The following is a 27,837-nucleotide window of genomic DNA, read 5'->3' as shown; positions in this document are numbered from 1 at the left end:
CATTTACATATACAAGGAAGAGCGTAGGTCCTAATGTACTTCCTTGAGGAACGCCAAAAGTGCACTCTGAGCATTCACTTTCAAGACTATCAACCCTAACACGTTGCGTCCTAGCTGTCAAGTAATCTGTAAACCAATCAAGTGCGAGTCCCCTCACACCTACATTCTCTAGCTTTGATAAAAGGATAGGAATGGAGACAGTATCAAAAGCCTTTTGTAAATCGAGGAACACTCCTATACATTTGAACCCATTATCAAGATAGTGAACGATTTTTGAAGTCAAAGAGAGAATAGCATCTTCGGTTGACATTCGTTCTCTAAAGCCAAACTGATTACTATTAAGTATGTTATTTTTCTCGAGATACTTTACTAATCTTTTTTTAGCTAATTTTTCTAAGATCTTTGATAAATTTGAAAGTAAAGAAATGGGTCTATAATTGGTTGGGTTATTTTTGTCTCCACTTTTATGTATTGGGCTGACAATAGCCTTTTTAAACGCTGAAGGAAAAACCCCACTGTCAAAACTGAGATTGCATAGAAATGCAATTGGCTCGACAAGAAAATTAACAAATTTTATCAATAGATTTGCGGAAATGTTATCCCAGCCTGGAGCGCTATGTGGTTTTAAGCTAAGTATGACATTTCTGACTTCTACCAGATCTGTAGGAAGAAGAGACATAGAATTAAGCGGTGAGTTGGTTTTTTTACAGCGAGCAGCGAGATCACTTTGCGTGGTATTCATTTTTTGCAATGTTAAATTTGCCAGCGTACCACCAACCGAGGTAAAGTATGAATTTACATTATTGAGTGACATAACTGGATCATCACATGACTGTAGAAGTTCATTTGTAGGATCTTTACGTTTATTTAAATTACACACATCTTTAATAACTTGCCATGTTTTTCTCATATTTCCCCTACTTTTAATAAGTTTATCTTTGTAGTATTCCCTTTTCAGTGTTTTAATTATGTTATTGCAGACATTTCTATATTTAATGTATTTATCCCTAAGGTATTCATTCTCTGGTGACTTTTTAACCTTAATATGTAACTTATTTCTCTTCCTAATACATTTGACTACCCCTCTTGTGATCCAAGGTTTTAAAGGTTGATGCTTTCGCTTTTCTGTTTTTGTTTGAGTATTACAGCTTATTAAAGACAATAGTTTATCTATAAACAAATTAGCAGCGACATTTGCGTCACAAGTTTCATACAAGTCTTGCCATGATTCTTCTAAAAAAGATTTTTCCAAACCTATATAGTCAATAACCGATTTCTTAGTAGAAGACTGGCCTCCACAGTGGTTTTTGACATTTGCACCACAAATATAAAGTAAAATGGGAGAATGATCAGTGATTACTTGTTCAAAGACAAGCGTTTTCCATACATTAGAGCACTTTATCATGAAGTGATCGAGGCATGATGATAACCTCGTCGGTATGGTAATCCCTTGAATGAGTCCATGCATGGCAAGCAGGTCTAGATAATTTTGCACAGTTTGTGAATGGATTGATAGTGTATCTATATTTATGTCACCCGTAAAAATAACATTTCTGGAAGAGACTGTTTTTAGAGTATTGTCAAGTGATTCTAAATAGATTGATGTATTGCGAAAGGATGGAGGTCGATATGAGCATATTAATGTATAATCAGGTTCAATGTTGATGACAAGACAATTCCCTTCCAAAAATAAGGGTTCATAAGCACGAGATTTGATTTCTTGACGGATATACACAACCACTCCATCATTTTGATTCAGAATATTTTTAGACCAAAACACCTGATAGTTGTCCAAATTAGGGGGCGGATTAGCCATACTAGTCCAACATTCTGTGAGAACAAACACGTCTATAGAGAGTTGAAGACTAGATACAAATGCCAAAAATAAATCAAAGTTACAATTAATACTCCGAATGTTGACAGTCAAAACCGAAAGCGCATGATTACTACTGATATCTGAGTTGAGAAGAGATTGAGATTCATTTATGTCACTAACTAGAAAGCATTGTACGTTATTAGAATTATCTATTTCTGTTGTAATATAATTATTATCCATAATTAAGGTGAAAAATACATAATAATATAGTGCAGGATAAAACGGTAGAGATGTTTATCAACGGCAGGGAGAACATTAGGCGTAGGTATGCAATATATGTAACAATTAATAATATTATAAGGAGGATACTGATATGAGAGATTGTATTTATAAATTTTATGATATGCAGTATTACAGTGAGTATTGAACTTTTCGTGGGGTGTGAGTAGTGTGTAGTAAGATAACATGAAGTGATGTATGCGCTTATGATGCACTTTCTTAAAATAAAAGCTATAAAGATTAATACAAAGCAAGCTATAAAGATTAATACAATGCAAGCTATAAAGATTAATACAATAGGCAACAAACTATAAAAATTATATAAATGAGGGAAATTTAAGACTAGTCACTTTGATTTGAGGTTAACCATATCATTTTCGTTATTGATCTTAACAAGTGGTAAACCTTCGCCTTTCCTTAAATAGATCTTTCCTCGAGACGTCCAGCAGTATCTGTAGCCATTGTTCTTAGCAAATTCTCTGGCCAAGAAAAATAGTTTCTTGGTATGAAAAGTTAAAGATTCCGATATAAAAATAGGTTTAGTGGGACCATCTATTTTCAGATTCGTAGTACTATATTTGGATGTTGCGTATTTTTTATTGTATGTTTTTACAGAGCTTACAATTTTATCTCTGAGTGTAACGCTCGTGAACTCCGCAACAATTGGTTGAATCGCATCCTTATTATTTGTGTTAATACGGTACACATCGCGAATGTCCGTCACGTGGACGGGCACATTGAGTGAACTTCCAACTTTAGATATAATATCGATTAGATCCTCCTTAGATTCTGCGGATTTTTTGGGTAAGTTGCGTACTTCGATGCTTGAGCTGCGGGTATGTCGTTCTAGTTGTTCTAGACGGCTTTCCAGAGATTGTATATATTTACGATCTATAGCTTTCTCTCGTTCCAGCGTACCAATTTTAGCAATCAGTTCATCATACTTTTTCCCAAGAAAATCAATCGAAGAGGCAATTTCTTTATTTTGCTCTGTATGACTATTAATCCCAGACTTAATTTCAGACAGAAGAGCGCAAAATTTTTGTTCCTGCTCGTTTTTAAGTATGGAAAACATATCCAAGATTTCAGATCGAGAAATCTCATCCTCCGTATCTCTCTTACGTTTACGCATTGTAATATTTGGATCGCTAGCAGTTTGATCTTTGGACATCATAGGTACCGTAAGCTTAGCGGCTGCAATATTCAAATTCGAGTCGGATTTACAGTGAGAGAGAGTTTGCGTTGTGAGAGAGGTGATAGAAGACTTTGGAGGGCTGTGTCTCAAAGGCATCTTTAGCACTTAGTTCGGGGATGGTTGGTAAGTAAGAACAAAAAAAAGACAACCAGATAGTAGGCCAAAAATTTGTAGGCGGCTCTCTGACTAGTAATAATAATATTCAATTCAAAAACTTGTTAGCGGCTCTCTGACTAGTATTAATAATATTTGTACATTTACTTTTTATATTTATATTTACAACTTTTTATATTACATTTATATTTACAATAATATTTGTTAATACACCATTTATACTTGTTGGGAGTTTTAATTTTGGTATATTTTAATTTCTAATATAATAAATACAATTCCATATCATATATTCTATTATTTACACGTTGAACACTATAAGCACTACGTTAGACGCTTTTAGAACTAATAAATAAATCACGTTTTAAAACTGCTAAAAATATCTAAGTATTTTCTAAATATCTCAACTTCGACAAGGATTCCACTTTATCAATTCATCGCTATAACATTATCTCTGCTCCAAACTTAAATATTTTATGCTGCTGAGCTATGTATATATATTTTAGTTAAAACCCTACCTATAATACACATAACAAAGCCTATAAATTCAAGACATACAGTACAATTACTTTGTCAATGTTAATGCTACAATTGTGTCCTCTAATAAGAGATTTTAATCTTCACGCTACACGTGTAATAAAAGTTCAAAGTTATTAAAGGGTCCCTCAGCATAATGGACATGAAAATGAAAATATTTTCAACCGGTCAAGGGCGTAGGGTAACGCCCTGAAGTTCGGATGAATGGACTTGCATTGTACTTCAGACGAGTTGACAAGAGGGTCCACTTTTGATTAGCTGTGCTATATTTTTTATTTTATTTTATAGTATAAAGTTTGTCGTGATACTAATGAATATAAAATTAATATGTAAGTTTATTGTGGGTATTACGAATGTGGGTTAATTCCGGAAATTTGTTAATATTGTAGAAAACATACAGTTTTGATAACACAGGTTAATTTTAAATCATTGGATTTACCCACTTGTAATCCCCCAATGTACTTCATTGCAGTCGTTCGGAAGTTTTAGGCGTACATACTTTTTGGTGAAACATTTTTGAAGTGAAACTTCTTTATCGGGGTTGGAAAAAAATTTAGTGTAACATTTTTTCGTTAGGCGTGACATTTTTCCGTTACGCGCCATCTTTTTCTTATCCCTACCACGCGTGATTCGACGTATTTCTGTAAAGTTGCATATAGTAAATTATTTTTTGAAAAATAAGGTCATAAAGAAGTTTAACTTTTTACGTGTGTACACAGTACACGCACACATTTTTTTCTTGTTATGTGTGTAGGCTGTAGATGTACCTAGGTTTTAAATTTATATTTTATTATCATAAAGATCATCATCATTTATTACATCGCTTATAAATCAGAGTTAATTAGAAAGTAACAAAATATTAGTATTCCTCCGTTCTGCAGAGAGAAAATTTTATTCATTACATTATTCAACATTTCAACTCAACGGTTCGAATACTTAGCCAAGAATGTGGAAGCCAAATAATATTCTTAATTATAAATGTACGAGCGAGTTCATTTGTACAAATTAGCAAACTTTTTAGCCGATTATCAAGAAAAGCCTTTTAATTAATCAAATTCCATCTTTATTTGTTAGATTTACAGTGGTATTATATATAGCGTACAATTATGTACGTTGTAAAATAAATTGATATTTATTTAATAAATAATCAGTCATCATCATCAATAAGGGAGAAGGAGCAGGCAAAAGCTGGTTACGAAGAATTTCATCATCATCATCATCAATCGATTGATCGTGTTTATAAATGTGAAAAACGTGTTGCAGAAAATCAAAAGAAATGAATTTTTCGAACCGACTTTGATCAAGTGTTTTCTGTTTTCTTTCTTGAAATAAAGCTATTGAAAATAGGATTAGGTACAATGTTCAATTAGAGTATTTTTTCGTATAATATTTAAACAAAAACATATTTACAAGAGATGAGTCATATTTAGCATATTATTTTCGATTGGAAGTCACAACAGTATATCAAATTTGGAAAATCCAAAAGTGCACGCCTCATAATTTTTTTTTAATAAATATTTATTAATTATTATTTTTGTTTATTTAATAACAATTAAACCACATCGAATCAGACCCTGAAAAATGAAAGGGTTCTATTCCTGAGCATACTCAAGCGTAAGAGAAAAAAAAAGACTCGATTAGTAAAGTATTTCGGTCGCTATCGTGTTAACAAGAAAAAGGATCCGCACATACAGACACACGGACGTCCAAGACAGAACTTTTTTAAACTGTTTTTTAACTAGTTTAAATAACAAAAATGACATCAAAAATATCATGAACGTTAAAAATAGTGTTTTTTCTTAATATGTGTGTGTATGTATTATCTTACAAGTGCAATGTATGATACATAAAGACATTTTAAGTTTGAAAAATCAGATGTTTTGCGCGAAGTGACAGTAGTACCCACCTCAACGCTTCGCTTATGAGGCGTGCAATATGTAGTATATTGCATTCCAGGTTATACATACGATTGTTGACCTCATTATCAAGTCGGTTAAGATCCTCGTTCTATATTCCCACTGACGTATAAGCAATTTACTACCATTATACTAGCTGTGCCCCGCGGTTTTGACCGCATTACTGTGTAGTAATAAGGGTGGTCTTATTGTAATGATATATAGGTAGTCGAAAAATGAGCATTATAACACTGAAGTAAAATTTGAAATCGGACTAATAGTTCCTGAGATAATAGCGAGTTCAATCAAACAAACAAAATTTTTAGCTTTATAGTATATAAAGTACACATAGATTATATAATATTATACTTATAGATACACAGTGCATTCACCTCAAAGTTTAATTCGAAACTACAATTAGTATTAGGTAATGAAAGACCACGCTTTCAGAGATTTAACAGCATAATAGCATTAATACTCTCCTAATAGACTTATTCAACCTCTAAACTTTAATTCATGTAAAGTATGACACTCAATTACATACAAATTTATGCATATATGTATTTAGTTATTATTTTATACTAGCTTTACGCCCGCGGCTTCGCTCGCTTTGTCTAAAATCTAATAAATTATATACTAAAACCTTCCTCTTGGATCACTCTATCTATTAAAAGAAAACGCATCAAAATCCGTTGCCTGGTTTTAAAGATTTAATCATACATAGGGACAGGGAGAGAAAAAGTGACTTTGTTTTATACTATGTAGTGATTTGGTAATTTTCTTTGGTAAATAATAAATAAGACATTCAGCGCTCTTTTAACAGAGATAGATTACTTAGATTATTATATTTGAATTACTATATTTTTAGTTTGAGTTTGAGTTTACACAAAATGTTAACTCTGCTCTATATTTCTTAAAACATAAGTACATTTCATCAGATTTAATCCCAATAATAAATATTTCAGGACAATTTTCACACACGGCACGATCTGATCATACTAAGCTTTTCGCTTGTGTTATGGAAACCAGATGGCTGATAAACATACATATATAATTTTAAATAAATACTCATATAGATAATTAACACCCAGACACTGAGCAATCATCTATGTTCATCACACAAATATTTGCCCCGGGTGGGAATCGAACCCGACCTCTGACTTGGATCATCTTCTCATCACCAATCTATTCGAATCTCGATATAAACATGAAATGCACACAAATATTCAGCTTAAATGCAAGACATCTAACCTTCATTAAAATTCTATCTGATGAGGTCTATTCATAGCGGCGGTTCGTAATTAGGGGTCTCTTATAATACCTATAGGTCACGTATCTGTCCCTGGCTTGACGTAAAAGTACGCATTTTTAGACCTATAAATAACGATCGAATTTGACAAGCATGTAACAGAAAATCGACATACATATTAATCTTTATTTGGATTACTAGCATTCTGCCCGCGGCTTCGCCCGCGTTTTCAAAGAAAAACCCGCATAGTTCCCGTTTCTGTGGGATTTCCGAGATAAAACCTATGCTATTTGTTAATCCAAGTTACTCTCTATATGTGTGATAAATTTTATTGTAATCGGTTCAGTATAGTATTTACGTGGAAGAGTAACAAACATACATACATATCCATACTCACAAACTTTCGCATTTATAATATTAGTACCTAGGATTTTGTAAATATGTGCGTCCCTTGATTCTTTTACTATGACTTTACCGATTTTATTCATGTTTTTTGATGTGTACTACGTCGAGGCAGAGCAGTCACAATAAATAGAAACTATAAAAATATGTATTGTGTTGTAGCGACCCAATTTCACTTTTGGTGTACAAAAAGTGATTGTTTTCACGCAAAATACGTTTTGTCATTTTGTGATAAAAAAATACGGATTAAAGCTCGTTATACAGGGTGTAATCGTTAAGTGTGCACAGGCGATTATTCCGTAACTATTACAGATATCAAAAAACTTTAAATTGATATTGAATGTACTTAACCTAATGAGTAAAATGGCCATAATAAATTTTTAAAAATAAAACGAGAAATATCTAAAAAATTCACTTGAAACCCTCCCATACATTTAGTATGAGATATGACTATCCCATGTACATGAGTTGATCCAAAAGAATGATAATCAATATTAAACCAGGTCATTACAGTTACAATATTTCGCTAGATAGTCTTCTAACTAGATAATATACTTCGATTTTTTTTTCCAAAACTTAGAAAAAAAACTTTCACTTCATCCGTAAAAACCCCTCAACGTGGCCATCTCTTCGCTATCGTCTTAAAATTTTTTGCTAAGACGGTGTTTCTTGTGCCGAGGAAAGAGATAGAAATAACTAGGAGCTAGATCTAACAAACAGGGTGGGTGTTCAAGCATTTGGAATGCCGATTTTTGAATGGCAGCCATTGCAACTGACGCTTTGTGATCTGGTGCGTGGTCTTGGTGAAACAACATTCAAGCCCGCAGTTTGCCATGTCTCTTTTCCTTACTATCCTACCGCAATGTTTTAATATGGTCTGTGTAGTAAGAGCCCAACATAGTGGCTACCTTCTTAAAATATTCCACCAGAATTATTCCTTCGGCGCCCCAAAAAACTGCCGCTTTAATCTATCCCACTAATTTTCACTTTAAATTTCTTCATCGTCACTTTGGAAGCTCGCATCCAGGCCATTAATTGTTTCTTGGTTTCAGCATAAACATGGTGAACCCGGGTAACGTCCATGGTCACAAATCGTGCCAAAAAATTATCCTGATCTCATTAAAAATTTAGTAATTCACCCTCTAAATGTCGAATTGTTGTTTCTTCTTTTTGTCGGCAAAAATTCTGGCACGCACGGTTCACATTCAAATTAATGTAAATACTTGGAAACGTGGCCTATTGATATGATTTTTTTGTAATAACTTAATGAGTACATGAGCAAGCAAAAAACAGTTATTTTATATTTTTATGTACACAGGAAATACCCAATTATCATTACTTTTGGATCAACCTAGTACATTTAATATGAACGATTTTAGCGTTTTCTTTCTTTTTTTGGTTTTCTGCTTAAATTGCTTCGCAAATTTGAAGGGAAGTTCATTTCGAAACTGCAAATAGAGCTCCTCATCGTATTGCACAATGAGGACGTCACTTCGATAATCTGCTATGAATACAAAACGTATGGGAAATAAAATGTATGTGAGCGTTTAATGTAACATTTTTGGATATTTCTCGTTTTATTTTCAAAAATTTATTATGGCTATTTTACTCATTAGGTTAAGTACTTTCGATATCAGTTTAAAGTTTTTTGATATCTGCAATAGTTACGGAATAATCGCCTGTGCACACTTAACGATTACACCCTGTATAGAAGTCATGTATATTATTAGGTATAGCTGCAACTAGTTAAACAAATTGCAATTTTACAACAGACAAAATACATCTAAAAATCTAAAAATCCATCCATAAAATCTTCACCTTTAATATTAGAAATGTTCAATACCATTTGCATCTCTCTGCAAACTTTTCACCCGTTTTCTTCGTGCACTCATTGTATGATTTAATATTGAAAGTAACGGACATTCAATATTCATACGACGCTCTTATGTAAACTTAATCCATAATAACCCATCTTATTTCACATCACAACGGGAGTTTTTCTTCTATTTCACATAGTTTCGCTTCGTAATAAACTTATTTTTCCATTCAATGCGTCTGACATTTCTTGGTAGGGCTGGCACGAGAGAGTTTTAAGGAAATATGTTAATTGTTAGAATCGTGATGTATTAATTGTTTTGTTCTATGTATTTACTGCTAGGATTAAATTTAACTGCATAATTTCAATGGAAAAAAATATTACGTGTAATTTTAGTTGTTATTATGAATGCGTTGATTACAGCAATCTTGACTTATGTTATTGTTTAAACTTAAAATACTGATCATACTTAGTATTAAAGTTGTAAAGATATGTCTAATAACTTCCTTTTCCTACGGTTTTTTCTATTGTTTTCGTTCTAAAAAGCCTTAATACGTAGACCTGAATTAAGAAAGTCATGATGATTAACATATTAAAATGCGAAATAAGGCACTCAATGACTCTTTCAATGCATGCTTTTAAAATCAGTCCTTGTGTAGGTAACGTAGGAAAATTCACACATAGCAACATCCAAAACAATACATAAAAGCTTTTTTCAAATCGGTAAAAAAAAAATAGTTTTATACATCACCGCAGCCCTAAACATGGCGTCAAAATGCCTGCTAAAGGTTTCTTTTGTCTCCACTATATATATAACTCCACTAAATATAGCCACAATCTTAGCCACAATATAACCTAGCATATTGTGCGTATGTCCTAGATTTCCTTCAGCATTAGACCTCAATAGCTAACGCTTTGTTACATATTGTAAGAAAACTTATTAGCCATGGCATGTGGAAGAATGAATGAATGAACAATAGACTGTCAAGGCGAAGCGGTCTTTATGTGCTTTTCTTTTATTTTAAAGTACCTACTGGTGTTTCTTACAAAGGGACAGCCCACGCTAAATAAACATTTTTCTATAAAGATAGAGAAAAAAGATAGAGTTAAAAAGATAGAGTTCCTAACCAAATGGTGACTCAATGGTGATCAAATCAAGACCCAGTGCAAACATAAGTCAGATAATATTCAAATAAAATATAAACAGAAATAATAAGGATAATCTTATGAGAACAAAATCAAGAAGAATCAACAAAAAATTCGTTGTCTAATGGACTGGGAATAATTTAAATTGAAGTGTCTGTTTGTAGAATATATCTTTTTATTAAATTGAATGTCTAAAAATTATACGGTTCTTTTCTTTCTTCTTTTTTTTCCAGATCTCTTTATAAATATCGATTTTAGGCAGCTAATCGCCGACACAGCTCATTACTTAAATCATTTAGCTGCATATAACGTTAGCTAGTCTTCAAAAACTACTTAAATTTATTAAAAAACCATGCCTGCCCTCTTATAAAAGTCCTAACAAAAGTCATAATTAGGAAATACATCAAAATATATTCAGGCGTTTACACTTTACAATTTACCGTAAAATAAACACTTGTTTGAAAACTTTAGATTCATTGTATGTATAATGGCGTCATTATTCTTAATCCTGTCATTCATATTTCGAAAGTTAATATCAAATTAGTTTGTAAAGTTTTTCTAGCAAAGTTTTTTAAAAGAATCAGAAAATTCATAAAAGGATAAAAGTTCAGATTTGATTTAAATTTATGTTCACTTCTACGCATTCTTTGACACATAATTGAATTTGGGAACAATGTAAATAGCCAGAGTGTCGGATGATCGAATGCAAACATGTGAAAATGAGCTCGCAAATTGGAGAGAAAATTGTTTAATATATTGTTACGATATTATATTTTTGAACGAAAATTCACACGTTAAAATATTATGTACGTAAGAAGAAAATTTAATTATAACGCTCGAATGAATCACACAGGACATTAGGCAAAAACACAACAATGAAATACGTACAAATTAATTAATTATACATTAATTTGAAAAACTGATATTCAACAATTATTATATTTAAGAATTATCTTATTTATAACACAAAATACAATTAACAAATATGTATCTAACATAATAAAAAAATATCATGGGGTCACGATTACATTTTTTCAATTCTTTGGTATAATTTTACTAGACACTAAATTGTACTTTAAATAAAAACAAAAATCATAATTGAATGGAATATTTTTAATAAATCCAGAGTTTCTAAGATTTTTTAACCTCATTTACTTTAGCTCTTAAGTGTTAATTAACAGCTAGAGAGCTCTTCTATACCGCGAAAGAGTTTTATTCAAAATTAAGTTCTTGCAATACGAAAACATTATGAATTTCTTATGTTACCCGACTCTGGGGAAAAAATACGCAATCTTTGAATTTATAAGGGTTCAGTGCAATTCGGTCTGTTTTACGATTACTATAGGAGAGCAAATTAAATACATATTTAATGGGAGGATTCGGTTTTGTATGCAAAATGAATGGATCTTGACCTGTTTTTAGTAGAAAGAAAATATTGATTAGTAACGAGGAACGACTGAAGTGAAGACTGGCTTTGAATGATATTTATGATTTTTAAATCACATATTCTTGGTTGTGATAAAACACTGTCACAGATAAACGAACACGCAAATAATTAATTCTACAATGATTAATTCTACAGCCCAAAATATTTTGTATAGCTCTACGGATTTTGATGAAGCTTTATAGCTAACTTACACATCTGCCCCCCTAGTCAAGTGGCTTTCTGTTAGCGTAGCGTTCAATAGAATAGACTACGAATGTATGAGATTGACGTAACCTGTAGATACGTTTATCTACAGCCTACGTCAATTTCATACATTCGTAGTCTATTCTGTTGAACGTGTAGTAGATACGTTTGTAGATACGTTTATCTACAGCCTACGTCAATCTCATACATTCGTAGTCTATTCTATTGAACGCTACGCTAGCAGAAAGCCACTTGACTAGGGGGGCAGAATAACACATGAACTAATAATAACACATGAGCTATACAAATAATTGCAAAAATAAAATTGCACAAAATATTTGTATAGCTCATGTGTTATTATTAGTTCATGTGTTATTCTGATGTGTAAGTTACCTATAAAGCTTCATCAAAATCTGTAGAGCATTTATTTTGTGAAAGAGTAACAAACTTACCAATCAACAGCTACAACCATCCATCCTTATTTACTTTCGCATTTATAATAGTTACAAACAAAATCAATTATTTATCCTAGTTTCAGATAATCGCGACAGAACAATCATTCAATCATGTTATAACTGGATTAGTGCACACTTTGATGAACCGAAAACAACCACTAATATTGAAACTCGTGTAAAATCACCACAGATACTTGGTGTTGCCGTGAAATCTGTGTCAAGACATCAGGTCCCATTTATTTTACATGGCAACATCGGTTCAAATCTTTACTATGTTACTATATAATATAATATTATAAAGCTGAAGAGTTTGTTTGTTTGTTTGAACACGCTAATCTCGGGAACTACTGGTCCGATTTGAAAAATTATTTCAGTGTTAGATAGCCCATCTATCGAGGAAGGCTATTGGCTATATATCATCACGCTAAGACCAACAAGAGCAGAGCACTGCGGGTAAAGCTGCGGAGCACAGCTAGTTCTGTATAAAGAGGCGCTAAGTGCGGTACGGACAGTTAATGCACTTATTTATGTAGGATAAACGTTTACACGAGATTGTTTTCTTGTTATTTAACATATAGTATATATTAAGTGGAAACTTCCGTTTTTCTATTTCGTATTCAGGGTTGGTTTAAAGAAATTTAGTTAAAATTAATTATATATGCCATGAATCGATTCAAAATAACAACATAATAAGAACAAGAACAGCACTGAATTTAAAAAAATCTTTATTAAAAAAAATGAATCATGCATCATCGCTGTTTTGAAGACTTTGACATATTAATTTCAAAATTAGTGAAACTTTACCTGAAAAGTTAACGATAAGCTTCAAAGACAGGTTAGTTACCTACACACTTAATTTTACTTCAAACTTCGAATAATACGGAATTAATCACATCTTACTTTTAATTAAAACCATGTCCAAATTCAATACAAAATGAAAATTTTCCCATTTTCCATGTTCATTAATAACTTCTCGAGATTGCAATTTTTCCAAGAAAGGCAATCAATCACTGTGTATTTTGTACTAGATTTCCGCCCGCGGCTTCGCCCGCGTTTTCAAAGGAAAACCCGCATAGTTCCCGTTCCCGTGGGATTTCCGGGATAAAACCTATCCTATGTGTTAATCCAAGTTACCCTCTATATGTGTGCTAAATTTCATTGTAATCGGTTCAGTAGTTTTTACGTGAAAGAGTAACAAACATCCATACATCCATACATCCATACATCCATACATCCATAAATCCTTACAAACTTTCGCCTTTATATTTTGTATTCGTTTAATTAATCGTTGTAATTAAATATAAATGTAACTCTTGTTAATGAAGCCTCTTTGATGTAGTAAAAATTGATGGTTATGCGTGATTGATGTACTAAACCTTGAATATTTATGGAAACATAAATTATAGACTAACTGCACGATTAGAGGCGTATTTTTTAACATTTTTCTATACTAGCTAGTGTATTGCGTCACCTGGCAAAGTGTAAAATTCTGAAAATAACAACAAAACTTAACACATATTATCTTGTCTACCTACACATGAAATTTACCAAAGCAAACTACGAAAAAACAAACGGTTATAATACGGTTATATAACGGTTATATAAATGTGAAATTAAACGTTAAATATAACGTCATACAGTCTCAGCACAATATCTCGGTCAATCAACTGCATTAGAACGCAACGCAAACATAACTCAAATGAAAACTTTAAAACGCCACATTACCTTCGATTTACGTAGAACCAATACAAAGTTTGCGCGTGTTTAAACTTCATTAGTTGGCAGTTAACGGAGCAATCATGACGTCAGCGTTTTCAACTAAAATTCAGAGAGTTAATTAAATTTCATTTGCTCGCCTAATGTTTGGAAATTGTAGTCACAAAATAACAATGCATTTGCAAAATCGGAAGGTGCACGCTGATTTGGTGGTTTATGACCACTAAATTATTAGTGGGTACAGTTTCGCAAATTTTGACAAATTATTTTGACTCTAGAGTCTGTGATATAATATATGTATTACAATGTATGAAGCCACAAGTTTCCTCAAATTCAATGTAGCTTAAACTGAAAATTCTTTTAAGAAATGACATAATCTTTACACTATAATCAGAAGTTGAATAGATGAACGGTTCGAAAGTGTTTAAAAAATTAACAATTTATTAAAAAACGTTTTATATCTCCATTTTAATTTAAGCAATCCGCGTTCTCCGCTCTATCGAGTTTTACAATGCATTTCATTACGTCGATTTCATGCTCCGATCTACCACGCCTGCAATCACGATACGATCAGACTAAATGACCTATACGCTTAATATGGTCGTTAATAAACTCACTTTTATCCTCATTTGTGCATTATTGGTGAACAAAATTAATATGAAAGAAATAGCTTTAAATAATATAGATTTTATATCGAACGGCAAGCCTGTTGGGTTAACTGTTGAAGAAAATTCTGTTAATTCAAATAACAAAGATGATGCTACGGAAAATAAACCAAGAAAGCCAAGTGATGACGTTAATCTTTTCGAAGGATCTGCTGAAAATTTTAAAGTTTTTGTGCATGATAGGAAAACAGAAGAAAAGGAAGCAAATATAGATGACTATATAGCTGATATTGAAAGTGTAATAAATAAAAAGAACATTGAAGAAAGCAATCAGAAAAACAACGCCTCGTTTATGAAAGTGAAGGAGTTACTCAAAAATATCAAGAAAATGTTGAAAAAGGACGACAAAACTATAAAAAATGATAATTTCAAATCTTATGTACCGATAAGTGACGATTTAGAAGACATAAGAATGAAAGGTGCGGCTAGAAGCAATATGTTTAACAGTGGATTGAATATAATCAACAATTATGAAGGCAAGAGTTTCCTAGATATCCTTTAGTTTTATAAATTTTAACGAAGATTGTTATTTTTTTATTTAGTAAAAATGATTGAAATAAAGATGTAACTGTTGTTAATGTTAGTTTAATTTCATAGAAATAACTCGGTTAATCGAGGAATAACCGATACATTCGTTTAAATTGTATAAGTGATTCGTTTAATATGTGAGCACTGGCGCAATTTGTATTTTTCATAAAACTTTACTAAACAATGGTTCCCAAACTAAAAGAGTTCTTTAGAACAAGAATTTATTAAGAATAACAACTGCTTTAATAAATAACAGACTCCAGAAAAGTTGCAGACAAAACAGAAGTACTCCATTCTATCCAGTAAAGAACTGTGAAAGTTTTGTAAAACGATTTGAAAAGCAAGCGTTCAGATATCAATTTGTCAGATAAAGTATCGGAGAGCGAACAATAGAACCGATTGAGGGCTCTCCATCGATGGATTGATCAGTTTTTGCTAAAAGTTTTCTGCTTCTTTATTAGTGTTGACCTGACCCAACAAACGTCTTATAACATTATGTTGAGATGGTCGGTAAGTATTTTAAACCTACGCGTCTGTGTCATATTCCTTAATTGTTTCATGGAGACCTCCTGACAATAAGAAAAACAACGTTTTCTTATAAAATTATGTTGGGATGGTCCGTAATGTTAAGATGGTCTGTAAGTATTTTAAAACCTTATTTCATCCTCCTTAATTGTTTTATGGAAACCTCCTGACAATAAGAAAAACAACGTTTTCTTATAACATTATGTTGGGATGGTCGGTAATGTTAAGATGGTCTGTAAGTATTTTAAAACCTTATTTCATCCTCCTTAATTGTTTTATGGAAACCTCCTGACAATAAGATAAACAACATTTTCTTATAACATTATGTTGAGATGGTCGGTAATGTTAAGATGGTCTGTAAGTATTTTAAAACCTTATTTCATCCTCCTTAATTGTTTTATGAAAACCTCCTGACAATAAGAAAGACGAAAAAGAATTAGCTAAATCGCTTCAGCCGTTCATGCGTGATGCCATGACAGATAGAAATAGATTCTTTTTATAGATAGATGATTCATAGCGCTCTTTTGGTAGACGTATTGATTCGTGTAAGTGAAGAAAAAGGTCAATGAGTCATGGCTGTTAGAATATACATTAGTTCTTCTTACTACTTCATAATGCTAAAGAAACTAGACGATGGACTAATGGTTACTTTTATATTGACTAAAATTTATTTGAATAAAAGCTCTTCAAATAACCAGGTTGAGAATAATAGAATGTTTTGTATTTTTTTATATTTTAGTAGTCTCTAGACGGTAATGCAAGCATGACATGCGTTTAAATGAATTGTCATGATGCATGAATGAGCAAGAAATCCAAATCATGTCAATCAATCATATTGTCATGCTTGCATTTCATCTAGGGACGACTTAATTTTTAATTAACTCTATAAAACTATTGTTTGATTTTTGAACGTCATAATATTACACCCACGTACACCTATCTTGAAAATCATCAATTGTGACTTTTCCCCATCTAAATCTGGAGTAACTATAGCATGAAAAAATGTCATTAAATATACATTAAAATATAAAGGTAAGGTAAGGTAAGGAAAGGACAAAATTCGCTGGAAAATATTTCATAGGTGGAAATATTAAAAATTGTCAGATCTTCAATTTAAATAGCAGGAATTCACTGAATATTTCGCTTCTTCAATTTTAATATTCACTCATGCTTTCACTTTAATAAAACCCGTGCTTCCTTTAAAAATAGGATAAAAATCAAGGGGCCAAGAATTAAATAATAAGTTTATAAGTTAAAATGGAATTGGTAAAATTGTTAATTTAGCACATCCTTGTAAAACTAATCAGGCTACCTTAGAACTTCTAAACTTCTGATGTTCGGTTTCTTAGAAAAATCAGTTCCCATTTTTTTCATTTTTTTTTCAAATCAGGTCTTATTAAAATAACATTTTTTTTTCAACTTCAAACCCGTATTCAATTGCATTTGAATAAGTATCTAATATAACTATCGCAAATAGTTATATTAGGTACTTATTCAAATTCTCCAGTAATTTATTTCAATACTTTGTTATCTATAAAATTAATAAATAACATTGCAGTAGGGTTTTTTTTTATATCAAATATTTCTCATTATCATTTGCTGTTCCCCCTAACACTCAATATCTAAAAAAATCAAACGTTCAAGTTATATGACAAAGCGAAGAGAAAATTAAATTCAACGTTTTAAGCAACGTATGAGAGGATCATACTAGCTCGTTACACGCATCGCAAATCCAAAACAAAAGCAATTTCACAATCTCCCGAATCACGAAACTGAACACTGGAGTAACTGCATGCATTCTCGGAAAATTTCTAAAAACCTAAAGTCCTGTACACAATACGAGACGGCTTTGTTCAGAAGCTATTGTCCTCGGTGTACACTGTCCGAATTTTTAGCGCTCACGCTTGACCTTACCGTAAAGGGAAGATTTTCTACTTATTGTAATGTTACAGGAATTTCTGGCGCGAAATAAATGATAGAAAGCCCAAAGCGTATCGAGTAAGCCAAATCTCCTGAGATATTGTGTGTATATTTTTATATAAAGGTTATTGTATTTTGTTGGTTAAGATATCCTAAGAGATGTATAACAGAAGATCAAGGGTCACGTAGGCTTTCTCTTTTATCATATTTATCTATTATATCGTTTACATTTCGCGTTTTACCCTTTCAAATTTATTCACTCTTAGCCCCAGTTGCATAGAATTGTCTTGTAATTGGCTTGCCAATAAAGAAAACCTTTCCAGACTCAAATGATTCAAAGCCAGGCCAGCATTGGGATGCATACGCGGTTTGTGCTGAATCATGAATATGTACGTTATGTTGATCTATTTTTAGCTCTGCGGTGATTTGTGGAGTCTGAATTGTTAACGGTATTGAAGCTAACTAGGTTTGTCTTATGGAAGGTTTTAAGCTAACTTCGTTTGTACTGTTGTTATTCCGGGACTCATGTTTCTATTTGGAAAAATTGATTATTGTTTTAAAACTGTCATTTTTGTAATTTTCGATATAAAAGTAACTAACATCTACTGTTTCTTTTTCTTGTGAATTAATTACTCATTAAATACGTAACTTCTGGAATATTGGGCTGAAATATGTTCCTATAAATGAACTTAAACCTGAATAACTATTCGAAGGTCTCACAGATAAATAATAACACAAAACCTATGGAGGTATGAAACTCCACACAATATAGGACACTGCTCTCAGCACAATGGCTCGTCATATAAAATAACAATTTTACAGCAACACTGAATGGCCACAATTGATTTCTGGAGCGAATCCAACAGCGGAAGTAGATTTGGCCATTGTTTCACCGTATTGTTTTGTTTGGCATTGAACTTATTGTTTCTTATCAATTTATAAAATATTTTTCTCTATTAATCTTTCTGGAAGGTTCACTGTTGTGGAACTTTACGGAATAGTTATGTTTTGATTTTGTAGAATTTTCCGATACCATAGAGTTTAGATTATTCATCATTTAGTATTTTTTTTTTTGTAAAAAATAGGTAATATCTACTTAACTCTTACATATATGATTATATCACCTGTCTTACTAAGGTAATTATTTACAAAAGGACCAGGTGCATGGTTTTAAGATTAGGTACACGGTGTTAATGATAATACATATGTCAAGCTACGTGAATACACTTATTACCGAAGACAAATTATTTCATTACCAATTTAACTATAGAATTAGGTGTACATAGACCAGAACTAAATTAATTGCTGCATTAATTAAAGCCAAAGCATTGAAATTCCATACGCGTTTCTTTAATTAATAAAGTTATTTATATCTTTGAAGATATAATAATATGTATCAATACAAACTATTAAATAGTAATAAAAGCTTCAACTTATTGTGTTATTGTTTTTCCACTTATTGTGAAACGTAGTTTTTCTCATTGTTTATAATATATTTTCTGTACTTTAAGGGTTGCCTAGTAGAGATGGCTATATTAGCATTATGACACCTTTAGCTTATTTAAAATGTATTGTTTGCTTATTTCTAATGCAACAGAGGATTTTCTTAGTTATTATAATTACATAACACTTATACATACTACTATTTTCAAAGAGAATACGCGATCATTCCCCTTTCACATTGAGAAATTATCGCCCTAATTAAACGATAAAGCGTCCAATCTATTGTCATTGTAATTGCATTATTGTATTGTTTTCATTGGTGCGTGATAATGGGCCGCTCCAGGCATTGTGCCTACGTGACCTCCAATCGACTGCAGGGATTATTGTACCACGGTGTGCTAACCTGTAACGTAATAAAAGTAATTTAATCCGCATTAAAGCATTCAAGGTTGTCATCAGTATTAATTATTAAAGTATCATAATATTGCTATGTTAGTACAATGTTTATAGTTTAAGGATAATGTCACGAACGCGATCTTAAATTGTATTTTAATGTTTGAGTCATATGGTCTAAGATCCGAATATAGGTCGACCTACACCGGCATGAGAATAGAATGAGACCAATTTTATAATAAATGTAGTCTATTAAAAAATCTATTAAAGATGGGTTGACTGAAAAAATCCTGGACAGATTTTGTTTCAACACAGTTGCTTTTAAATAGAATAATAATGCTTATAAGTTAAAAAAAAATGCTAGGTAAGTAGCGGCTTCGTAGAACAAGTAAATACTTTTATTTGTGTTACGAATTTCTTAACGTATTTTGAATTTGGTCGGATTGCAAGATACAGAGGATTAGGGAGTCAATATTGATATCGGAAACAAACAGAGCTTATCTCAGCTATGTATTACGAATAAATATGAGCCAGCAATATTTTGCCGAATAAATTTGAAACAATTACAAAGCGGCAATAGTAAGTTAACGCTTCGTTAATTAAAGCTAACCCTAATGGATTTGCAATTACCGCCTCCTTGATTAATCACACCCCACTTTTACATTACTGGCAAATGGTTACACCCTTTGGGCCTTGCGTGTTTGTGTAAGATGAAGTTCCGTCTCTTTGGCCCTCTTAAGCATTTGACTCGTTCGGACTATGTATATGAGGCTATAAACATAAATTATAATACATATAGGTATGTAGAGAGGTATTTTTGTTTGTTTGTTACGATGTAACTCGATAAAAACTCGGTTTATAAATACTTTATTAATTAAAAAGCTACATCTATACTCCAATGTGTATTCATTTGAAGTTAGAAGCTGAAACTATGTGTGGCATATGATCGATGACACACATCCTAATGCCTAAAAACAGATCTTCACTGTGGATGAAAACTGTTTTACTGTTACTTACAAAACATCTATGCAAATAAGCTGTTTATGAATTGATGATCCCATAAAATAAACATTTTAAGAACCATGAACCATTTTAAGGATACTCCTCTCTAATCCCTCAACCAAGATGCTCGTCACGTATCGCTTCCTGTTTTGGCTCTAATAAATAAGTTCTTCAAGGATTGTCATCATTTGATACAACGGTCGTTACTTGGATTGCCGCCAGCAAAATGTTGCCAACGTCGCGCTAAATTAACTCCATAGTTTTATGTAATTGGGAGCCAAATAAATAGCCTTTAAATTCATATCTGATGCTCTTCAGCGGTTAGATCAAATTAAGTGGTGCTGATATGTTCATGAATTGACTTAAAAGTAGACTTAGGATTTTGTTAGGTGGTTTAGTAATTTTTTTGAGGACAAGGAGAAGTTTATCGCAACTGATGAGATGAACATAATAATAATACGTGGTTACTTAGGCTCCGTAATAATATAAGAACTGCCATGGATATTAATTAATTCATGTAATATCCGTGCTATAAAGTGACTTATAAACTTATATCATAATCTATTTTACCCAATATTGAATTATTATAAATACCAACTCCTAAAAGCTTATTTCTAAGCTAATGAAAATTACAATTTCTCAAGAGCATTGCACGCAACGAAAAATTCCTTAATATTTTCCTTATGTTCCACCTTATCGAGTCATAAAAGTAACCAGCGATCATTAATTCTTATTAGTTTTATAATTCTTGCACACCATAAGCTTAAAAAAGAGCGTGTGTGCCGACTACACGTGTCAGAAGTGAAACTTCTTTGATGAGATTGGAGATCAAAGAAACCAAAATAGTCGCCTTACTCCATGACGTGAAGGTATTGCCATCACGTGACCTTTAAAATTTACTCTCAACGTGCCTAAAGAAGTCTCACTTCAAAAAACAAAAATAAAAAAATTTAATACTTCCTTTTTGGCCATACCTATCGGTAAAAGGCCATTAATGAAATTTAATAATTTCCCCGTGATGGAATAATTTTTTCGGCTTTGTTTCAAACTGTCGTCATTTATTGTCAAAACTTTTAATCGATTTTGGTTTAACGAGTTCAGTGAACGATTTCTTTGTTGGAAAAATATTTTGACAGCTTGTTGTTGGAAATGGCTTTTCTTATTTTCTATTGTAATGTACAAGTCAGGTTATTGTTAAGATGTTTTCTTTTTCATAAATATTCACGCAATAACTAGTCAAATACAATTCCAAAGATCAAACGTATTATTTCTATACATTTTTAAAAGTACGCCTCTAAACAAATTGCGCATCTAATGCCTTCACTAGTACTTTTTTTTATAATAGAGTATAGAAAAACAAAAGCATTATACGTCACGTTATAATTGAAAGGATGAAGGATTTCCCGCCAATTTCCTTAGATCGCATCTATAGCGGGATAGAACCACTTATCAGATTACGGCCACGACTTGCTACATCTTTTCAACGTCAAGTTTTCTTTGGCTTCTACGTGTTAAATAAATCGATTCAGAATTAAAATTGCACAACATGCTCCATCCTAGACCACGCTTGTCGCTTTCCATCAGGCGAAGCGATGGTCAAATGCTTGCCTAATCCTAACATAAAAAAAGAAAAAAATATTTATTTTTAGATGTGATCTTTCTACAAACGTACTTGATTATATCATTTTTACCTCAAAAGTAATTGATCGCGTAAATAACTTATTTTACTATATTGTATGTGTAGTACGTATTTATTGTTTGATAAGAGAGTTCATATTTTTATATAATTTCCACGAGTTTCATTTAGCTATGTATAAAGCTATGCTAAAGCTTTTTACGCTTATTTAGTCAAAAGGTACTTTCTAATGCGTGATTTTCATTCAACTTTAAAATATACTTCCGTGTAAACTTTCATTCAATCGCGTGTTCCTAACGTACCTCATTACCGTATTTACAATTTCGTAGTTCACCTCCACGGGTTCAATAATAAAATAGAAATTATGTTTTATTAATCGTGACTAGTTAATTTGCCCGAGGCGCGGCATGGGTGTGCCCGTTAGGCGCAGTTCGAGAGCTTAAATATTAACTAGCAATTAGTATGACTTTGTAAGTTATTTGAACGTATTTTTACATAACTTAAGCTGCCAAATGTTATCATTACAGCTTATGTATAGTATTATGCTTGTTCTGTTTATAAATGGCTCAACACAACAAAGAAACTTTGCCAATGTCCAGTGTAGGTATATAAGGAGACAGTTTTATAATTACCATATACCATATCTAAAATTAAATAATGAGTCTTGCTTATTGTCGCTAAAATAAATTCAATAGGCTTTCGTTACAACAAGAGCGTTAATTCTTACCATATTAGAAGAAATTTCTGGAACAAATCATGACTAAAACTAATGGAGTACTTTTTACCACACTGGATTATAAATAACAACGTACACGAATGCAACTAGCTTTTGAGAAATGATTTCACAGAGGAAACCTTGACAAAAACATTTGAATTACATCCAACACTTTACATATGCTCAAAGTTGGAGCTGAAATACGAATGGAAACTTTAAACAATTTGTGCCATGAAATTTTCATGTAAGCTAATGCAACGCAACTGTAATATTCTGTAGGTGTCACGACGGGCTGAATAGAATTCAACTGTTTTACATGCTCTGACATTCTATTTACTTGCGTCATATAACATTATACTATAAGTTGAGCGTGTATATTTCAATACAATCCTTCCTACTAATATTATAAATGCGAAAGTTTGTGAGGATATGTATGTGTGTGTTTGTTACTCTTTCACGCAAATGCTACTGAACAGATTACAATGAAATTTAGCACACATTAGAGGGTAACTTGGATTAACACATAGGATAGGTTTTATCCCGGAAATCCCACGGGAACGGGAACCATGCGGGTTTTTCTTTGAAAACTCAGGCGAAGCCGCGGGCGGAAAGCTAGTTTATCATATATCGTGATAAAGTGTGGTAATTATAAAATAGGTTATTTTTATTAGGTATAATCACACCCCGGACACTCCAAACAAAATTATCGTTTTGACAGTCACACTGTAGAGACTGCAAATGTGTGTGTTAACGCTTTATGGATGGCACAATTGTGACTAGCGTAAAAAAAAATTCGCGTTTTTCTGATGAAATACATCCGTAAACAGCACAATATCTAACCATTTTCTACGAAAAACGATAATCACAAATCCAAAATAATAAAATTACTTTAAGTCAATTTGATTAATGTTGTCAATCTTCGTTGCGTATCGTCCCTGTAGAAAAATATGGACCATTTTTAGAGCGTATACGCACTATGCGGGTAGCCGCATTGCGGGTAGCCGTCCGGCTGACCGCAAGCACAATTATGTACGTAATATTCATTTCTATGCGCACTGCGATGCGGCTACCGCAGCTACCCGCATAGTGCGTATACGCTCAGACTGATCGTGCGGGGGAGGTAAGTGTTTAATTTTGGCGGGAGGCGGAGAGTGTCCGTTCTGTAGCGTTTAGCTACTATCATGTATTCTGTGGTATAATGTTAATTATGGTAAGTTATGTATAAACTATTTTAGATAACATGTAAGATTGGGTAATGAAAAAACTAAGCAAGTAATTATAATGATCAGCATCAAAATGACGTGATCGAATCATGTCACATAATTATTTTTCATGTATCTATTTTTGAAGTAAAACTTCTTTAGGCGCGACTAGGGAGTAACTCAGATTTTTTTTCTGACGGAAGTAACGCTTACTATAGTCTGCGTAGTTTCCGCCATTTAAAAATAATAATTCTGATTGGTTGTAAGTATATGTCATATACTACACGCTTCTTGACTTATACGCCAGCTAGTGGCAAATATCATAATCAATTAGGATTATTTATTTTCAAATTTTCAAACGGATCAATTGTGAATAGCAAAGTGAATGAAAATTTCAACAGTTTTAAAAACATTATTTTAAATTGCAAAATTTTTTGAAAATCTCTAAATATACTTGTTTATTTATTACAAATAAGTAAATTAAAAATAAAAATAAACATGTTGCGGATTATAATCAATCTATTTTAAATATTGCTGAAGACAAAGTAGTATCCATAGCAACAGATATGTATATAGGTTGTCATTCAGTTGAACAAGAAGCATATGTACGCCAACAATTTCATAAAATGTCAGTTATTGATACAGGAGGATCGCCTTATGAAATCATATTAGTTCTTAACAAATTTTACATTATTACAACCAATATTGATGTATCTGATGGCTTAGCCAACGGTTGTGTTGGAAAGTTAGTGTATATTGAACGTGATGACAGTGATAACATCATACGCTTATGGCTTGAGTTTCCTGGTAAGATAGGAGAGAAAATTAGGAAAAAAGCTGCCCATCATATTCAAACTCTAAACATTAGTAGAACAGCAGTCCCAATTTTACGAAGATCGTCATCTGTACCAATGAATAGAAATAAGACAATATTTGCAAAGAGAAATCACTTTCCATTAGTATCTGCTTGTGCGCTTACAATACATAAGTCTCAAGGTGGTACTTTTGATCAAATCGTTTATGAATACAATAAAAGTCACAGTCAGCAGCTGTTATATGTAGCATTATCACGAGTAACTGATATAAATGGATTGTTCATTGTCTCAAACACCGATGACAACAAATTTTATCATGGAAGAAAGCGTCCAGGGGGAATAGTTGATTTACAGTGTGAATTTGAAAGACTTTCAAATTCTCGCCTAATAACACAACAGGAAGAATTATATAACCTTGTAAATGAGAGTAACATTACACTATTTTCCTTCAACTGCCAAAGTTTACGTGCTCATGTTTCTGATCTGAATGATAAAGTATTAAAAAGGTCCACATTGCTGTTATTTTCCGAAACTTGGATGAAAAATGACGAACAAATTCTTATTGAAAATTTTTATTGCGTTACCCAATACAAACGACCCAACTCAACTGCTGGTGGAGTAGCTGTATATCATTCATCTACAGATACACTGAACAATGTAACACCAATTCAAAATATTTCACCAACTATATTATCACAAATTTCCGATGAGGTTTCACAAATTGGTGACATCGCCTTGGTTCGATGTGTTAATACGAATGACCAACCTGTGATTATCGTTGTTATTTATATTTCTACAAATACTAGCCTGACAAATATCATAAAATTTATTCATCAGCAATTACTTCACTTCACAATTGAAGGTTCTCGACTTTTAAATAGTAATTATCATGAATTACCGATGATTCTAACTGGAGATTTTAATGTTAATTTTCGCTCTCAGGAATCTCAGCCGTTAATTGATTTTTTAGAAGAAAAATTTGATTTATCTATGAATACTTCTCGACTTCATTCAACAACGCGTTTCGGTACAACGATAGATGCTGTATTTTCAAGAAAAGTAGCAAATTTAGAGAGTAAAATTTATGTTTCACATTATAGTTACCACAAACCTATAATTTCGTACGTAAGAAATTATGATGACATTCAATTACCTGTTTCGAATGAATAATATTAATATAACATTTAAATAATCTTTGTAAAGCACATGAATAATAAATATAATTTTAATTATATTAATATATAATTTATTATAATATAATATTTATTTATTTAAGTTAATATTTAATCATTTCAGTGATATATGTCGTCAACGCCAAAGAAGTTTTACTTCAATCGCGCGTAAAGGTTACACGCACACACTTTTTTTTTCAGTAAGTAGAGTGTCAAATAATTGTTTTACCAAGACGTATTTCTTGCGTATTTCACTAATACAGAATCTAATCAAACGATTTTTTTATTAAGTACATAATATTGCAAACCTCTACATATTTATATAGCAACAGTAGACAACAATATCAAAACATGTGTTAAAATAACAAACAGAGTTTAAACCATGTCATAAAGTCTAAAAATAGTGTCACAGGTGCCAACGCCTGCATATTGCTTGTAAATTCATACATTTCACTGAAAACTGGGAAAAGGAATGTACAAAATTTAAATCTTGTTAATATGTGAGGTATTGTAGCGAATTTTTTAAATTTTATAGGATGTTTTATGTTGGGCATTTAATCAAATAGTTTAGCCGATTTGTCATCTGTATATTCTGTTTTAGTAATGATTAATTATTGTTTTTCTTTTAAGGATGAGCAGTTTGATCAGAAGTGAAACTTCTTTGGCAAGATTTAAAGATACCAAAATCTTCGCCTAATTCCATGACGTGACGGTATCGCCATGACGCGACCATGAAATTTTACTCTCAACGCGTCTAAAGAAGTTTCACTTCAATAAAACATTAAAATCATTTGCATCTTATGTTATCTCCATAGAAAACGCCTTCAAATATCGAACATAAATACGACATAGTACAAACATAGATGTATGTGCATATTTAACTGCTTTAAACCTGGTTTTATTTATTCAACCGTCTAAAACCAAATAAATCTGGTTCACTGGGTCATTACCGCAAGTTCCGTAGGGCCAAACAAACAACCCTATGGCTTATTCAAATAGGGCCTAATTTATAAGCTTTAGCGTGTTAATCGTAAATAATAACTGCTCGTAAAGTTATAAGAGTCGATCATTATGGTACGTTAACTGTTATGATTTGTGGGCTGTATGAATTATAGGCTCAAGCGGGAATGTTGAGCTTAAGTTTTGTATATGGCTGGTTTTTGAGCTTACTACTAGATATGGATAAATAATTTAGCATTTTAATCTAGGTATATGTACTTACTGCCATTAAACTCGTGTTGAAGAATGAAGAATTATTCATAATTTGCACACGGTTTACGTTTATACGTATAATTTCATTTCCGTATTTCCGAGCTTCCGTTTGTCTATTTGAAATTTTTTTAATGAATAGATAAATATTGAACTACATGCTTGTTGTTGAATGAACCGTTGTTTATAAATATTTTCCTCCCCTGCATATATCTGCTCAACACTCATACTTCAAGACACTCGTATTTTCTTTAAACATATAAAATAATCACATACTCATTACACCACTTTTCAATAGCTGAATAATTACCAACAAAACGCTACAACCTTTAACTTACACCCAAAACTTGCTCTAGTACCCTACA

At 32.1% G+C, this 27,837-nt stretch overlaps 1 protein-coding gene and 1 pseudogene across 1 annotated transcript in view; both read left to right on the top strand.

Moving 5' to 3' along the window:
• Positions 1-27,837, top strand: part of LOC149483757 (uncharacterized) — a 190,310-nt gene that overhangs the window by 77,841 nt on the left and 84,632 nt on the right. The gene's annotated exons all lie outside the window — the stretch shown is intronic.
• On the top strand, positions 14,759-15,414 carry LOC149483758 (uncharacterized; annotated as a pseudogene).

The sequence above is a fragment of the Colias philodice genome, chromosome 12 (genome assembly GCF_061535455.1).
Source record: "Colias philodice isolate Cphi_HAF_F1 chromosome 12, ilColPhil1 Martin Lab GWU primary, whole genome shotgun sequence".
NCBI lineage: Eukaryota > Metazoa > Arthropoda > Insecta > Lepidoptera > Pieridae > Colias > Colias philodice.
This window is presented reverse-complemented; position numbering and strand designations above follow the sequence as displayed.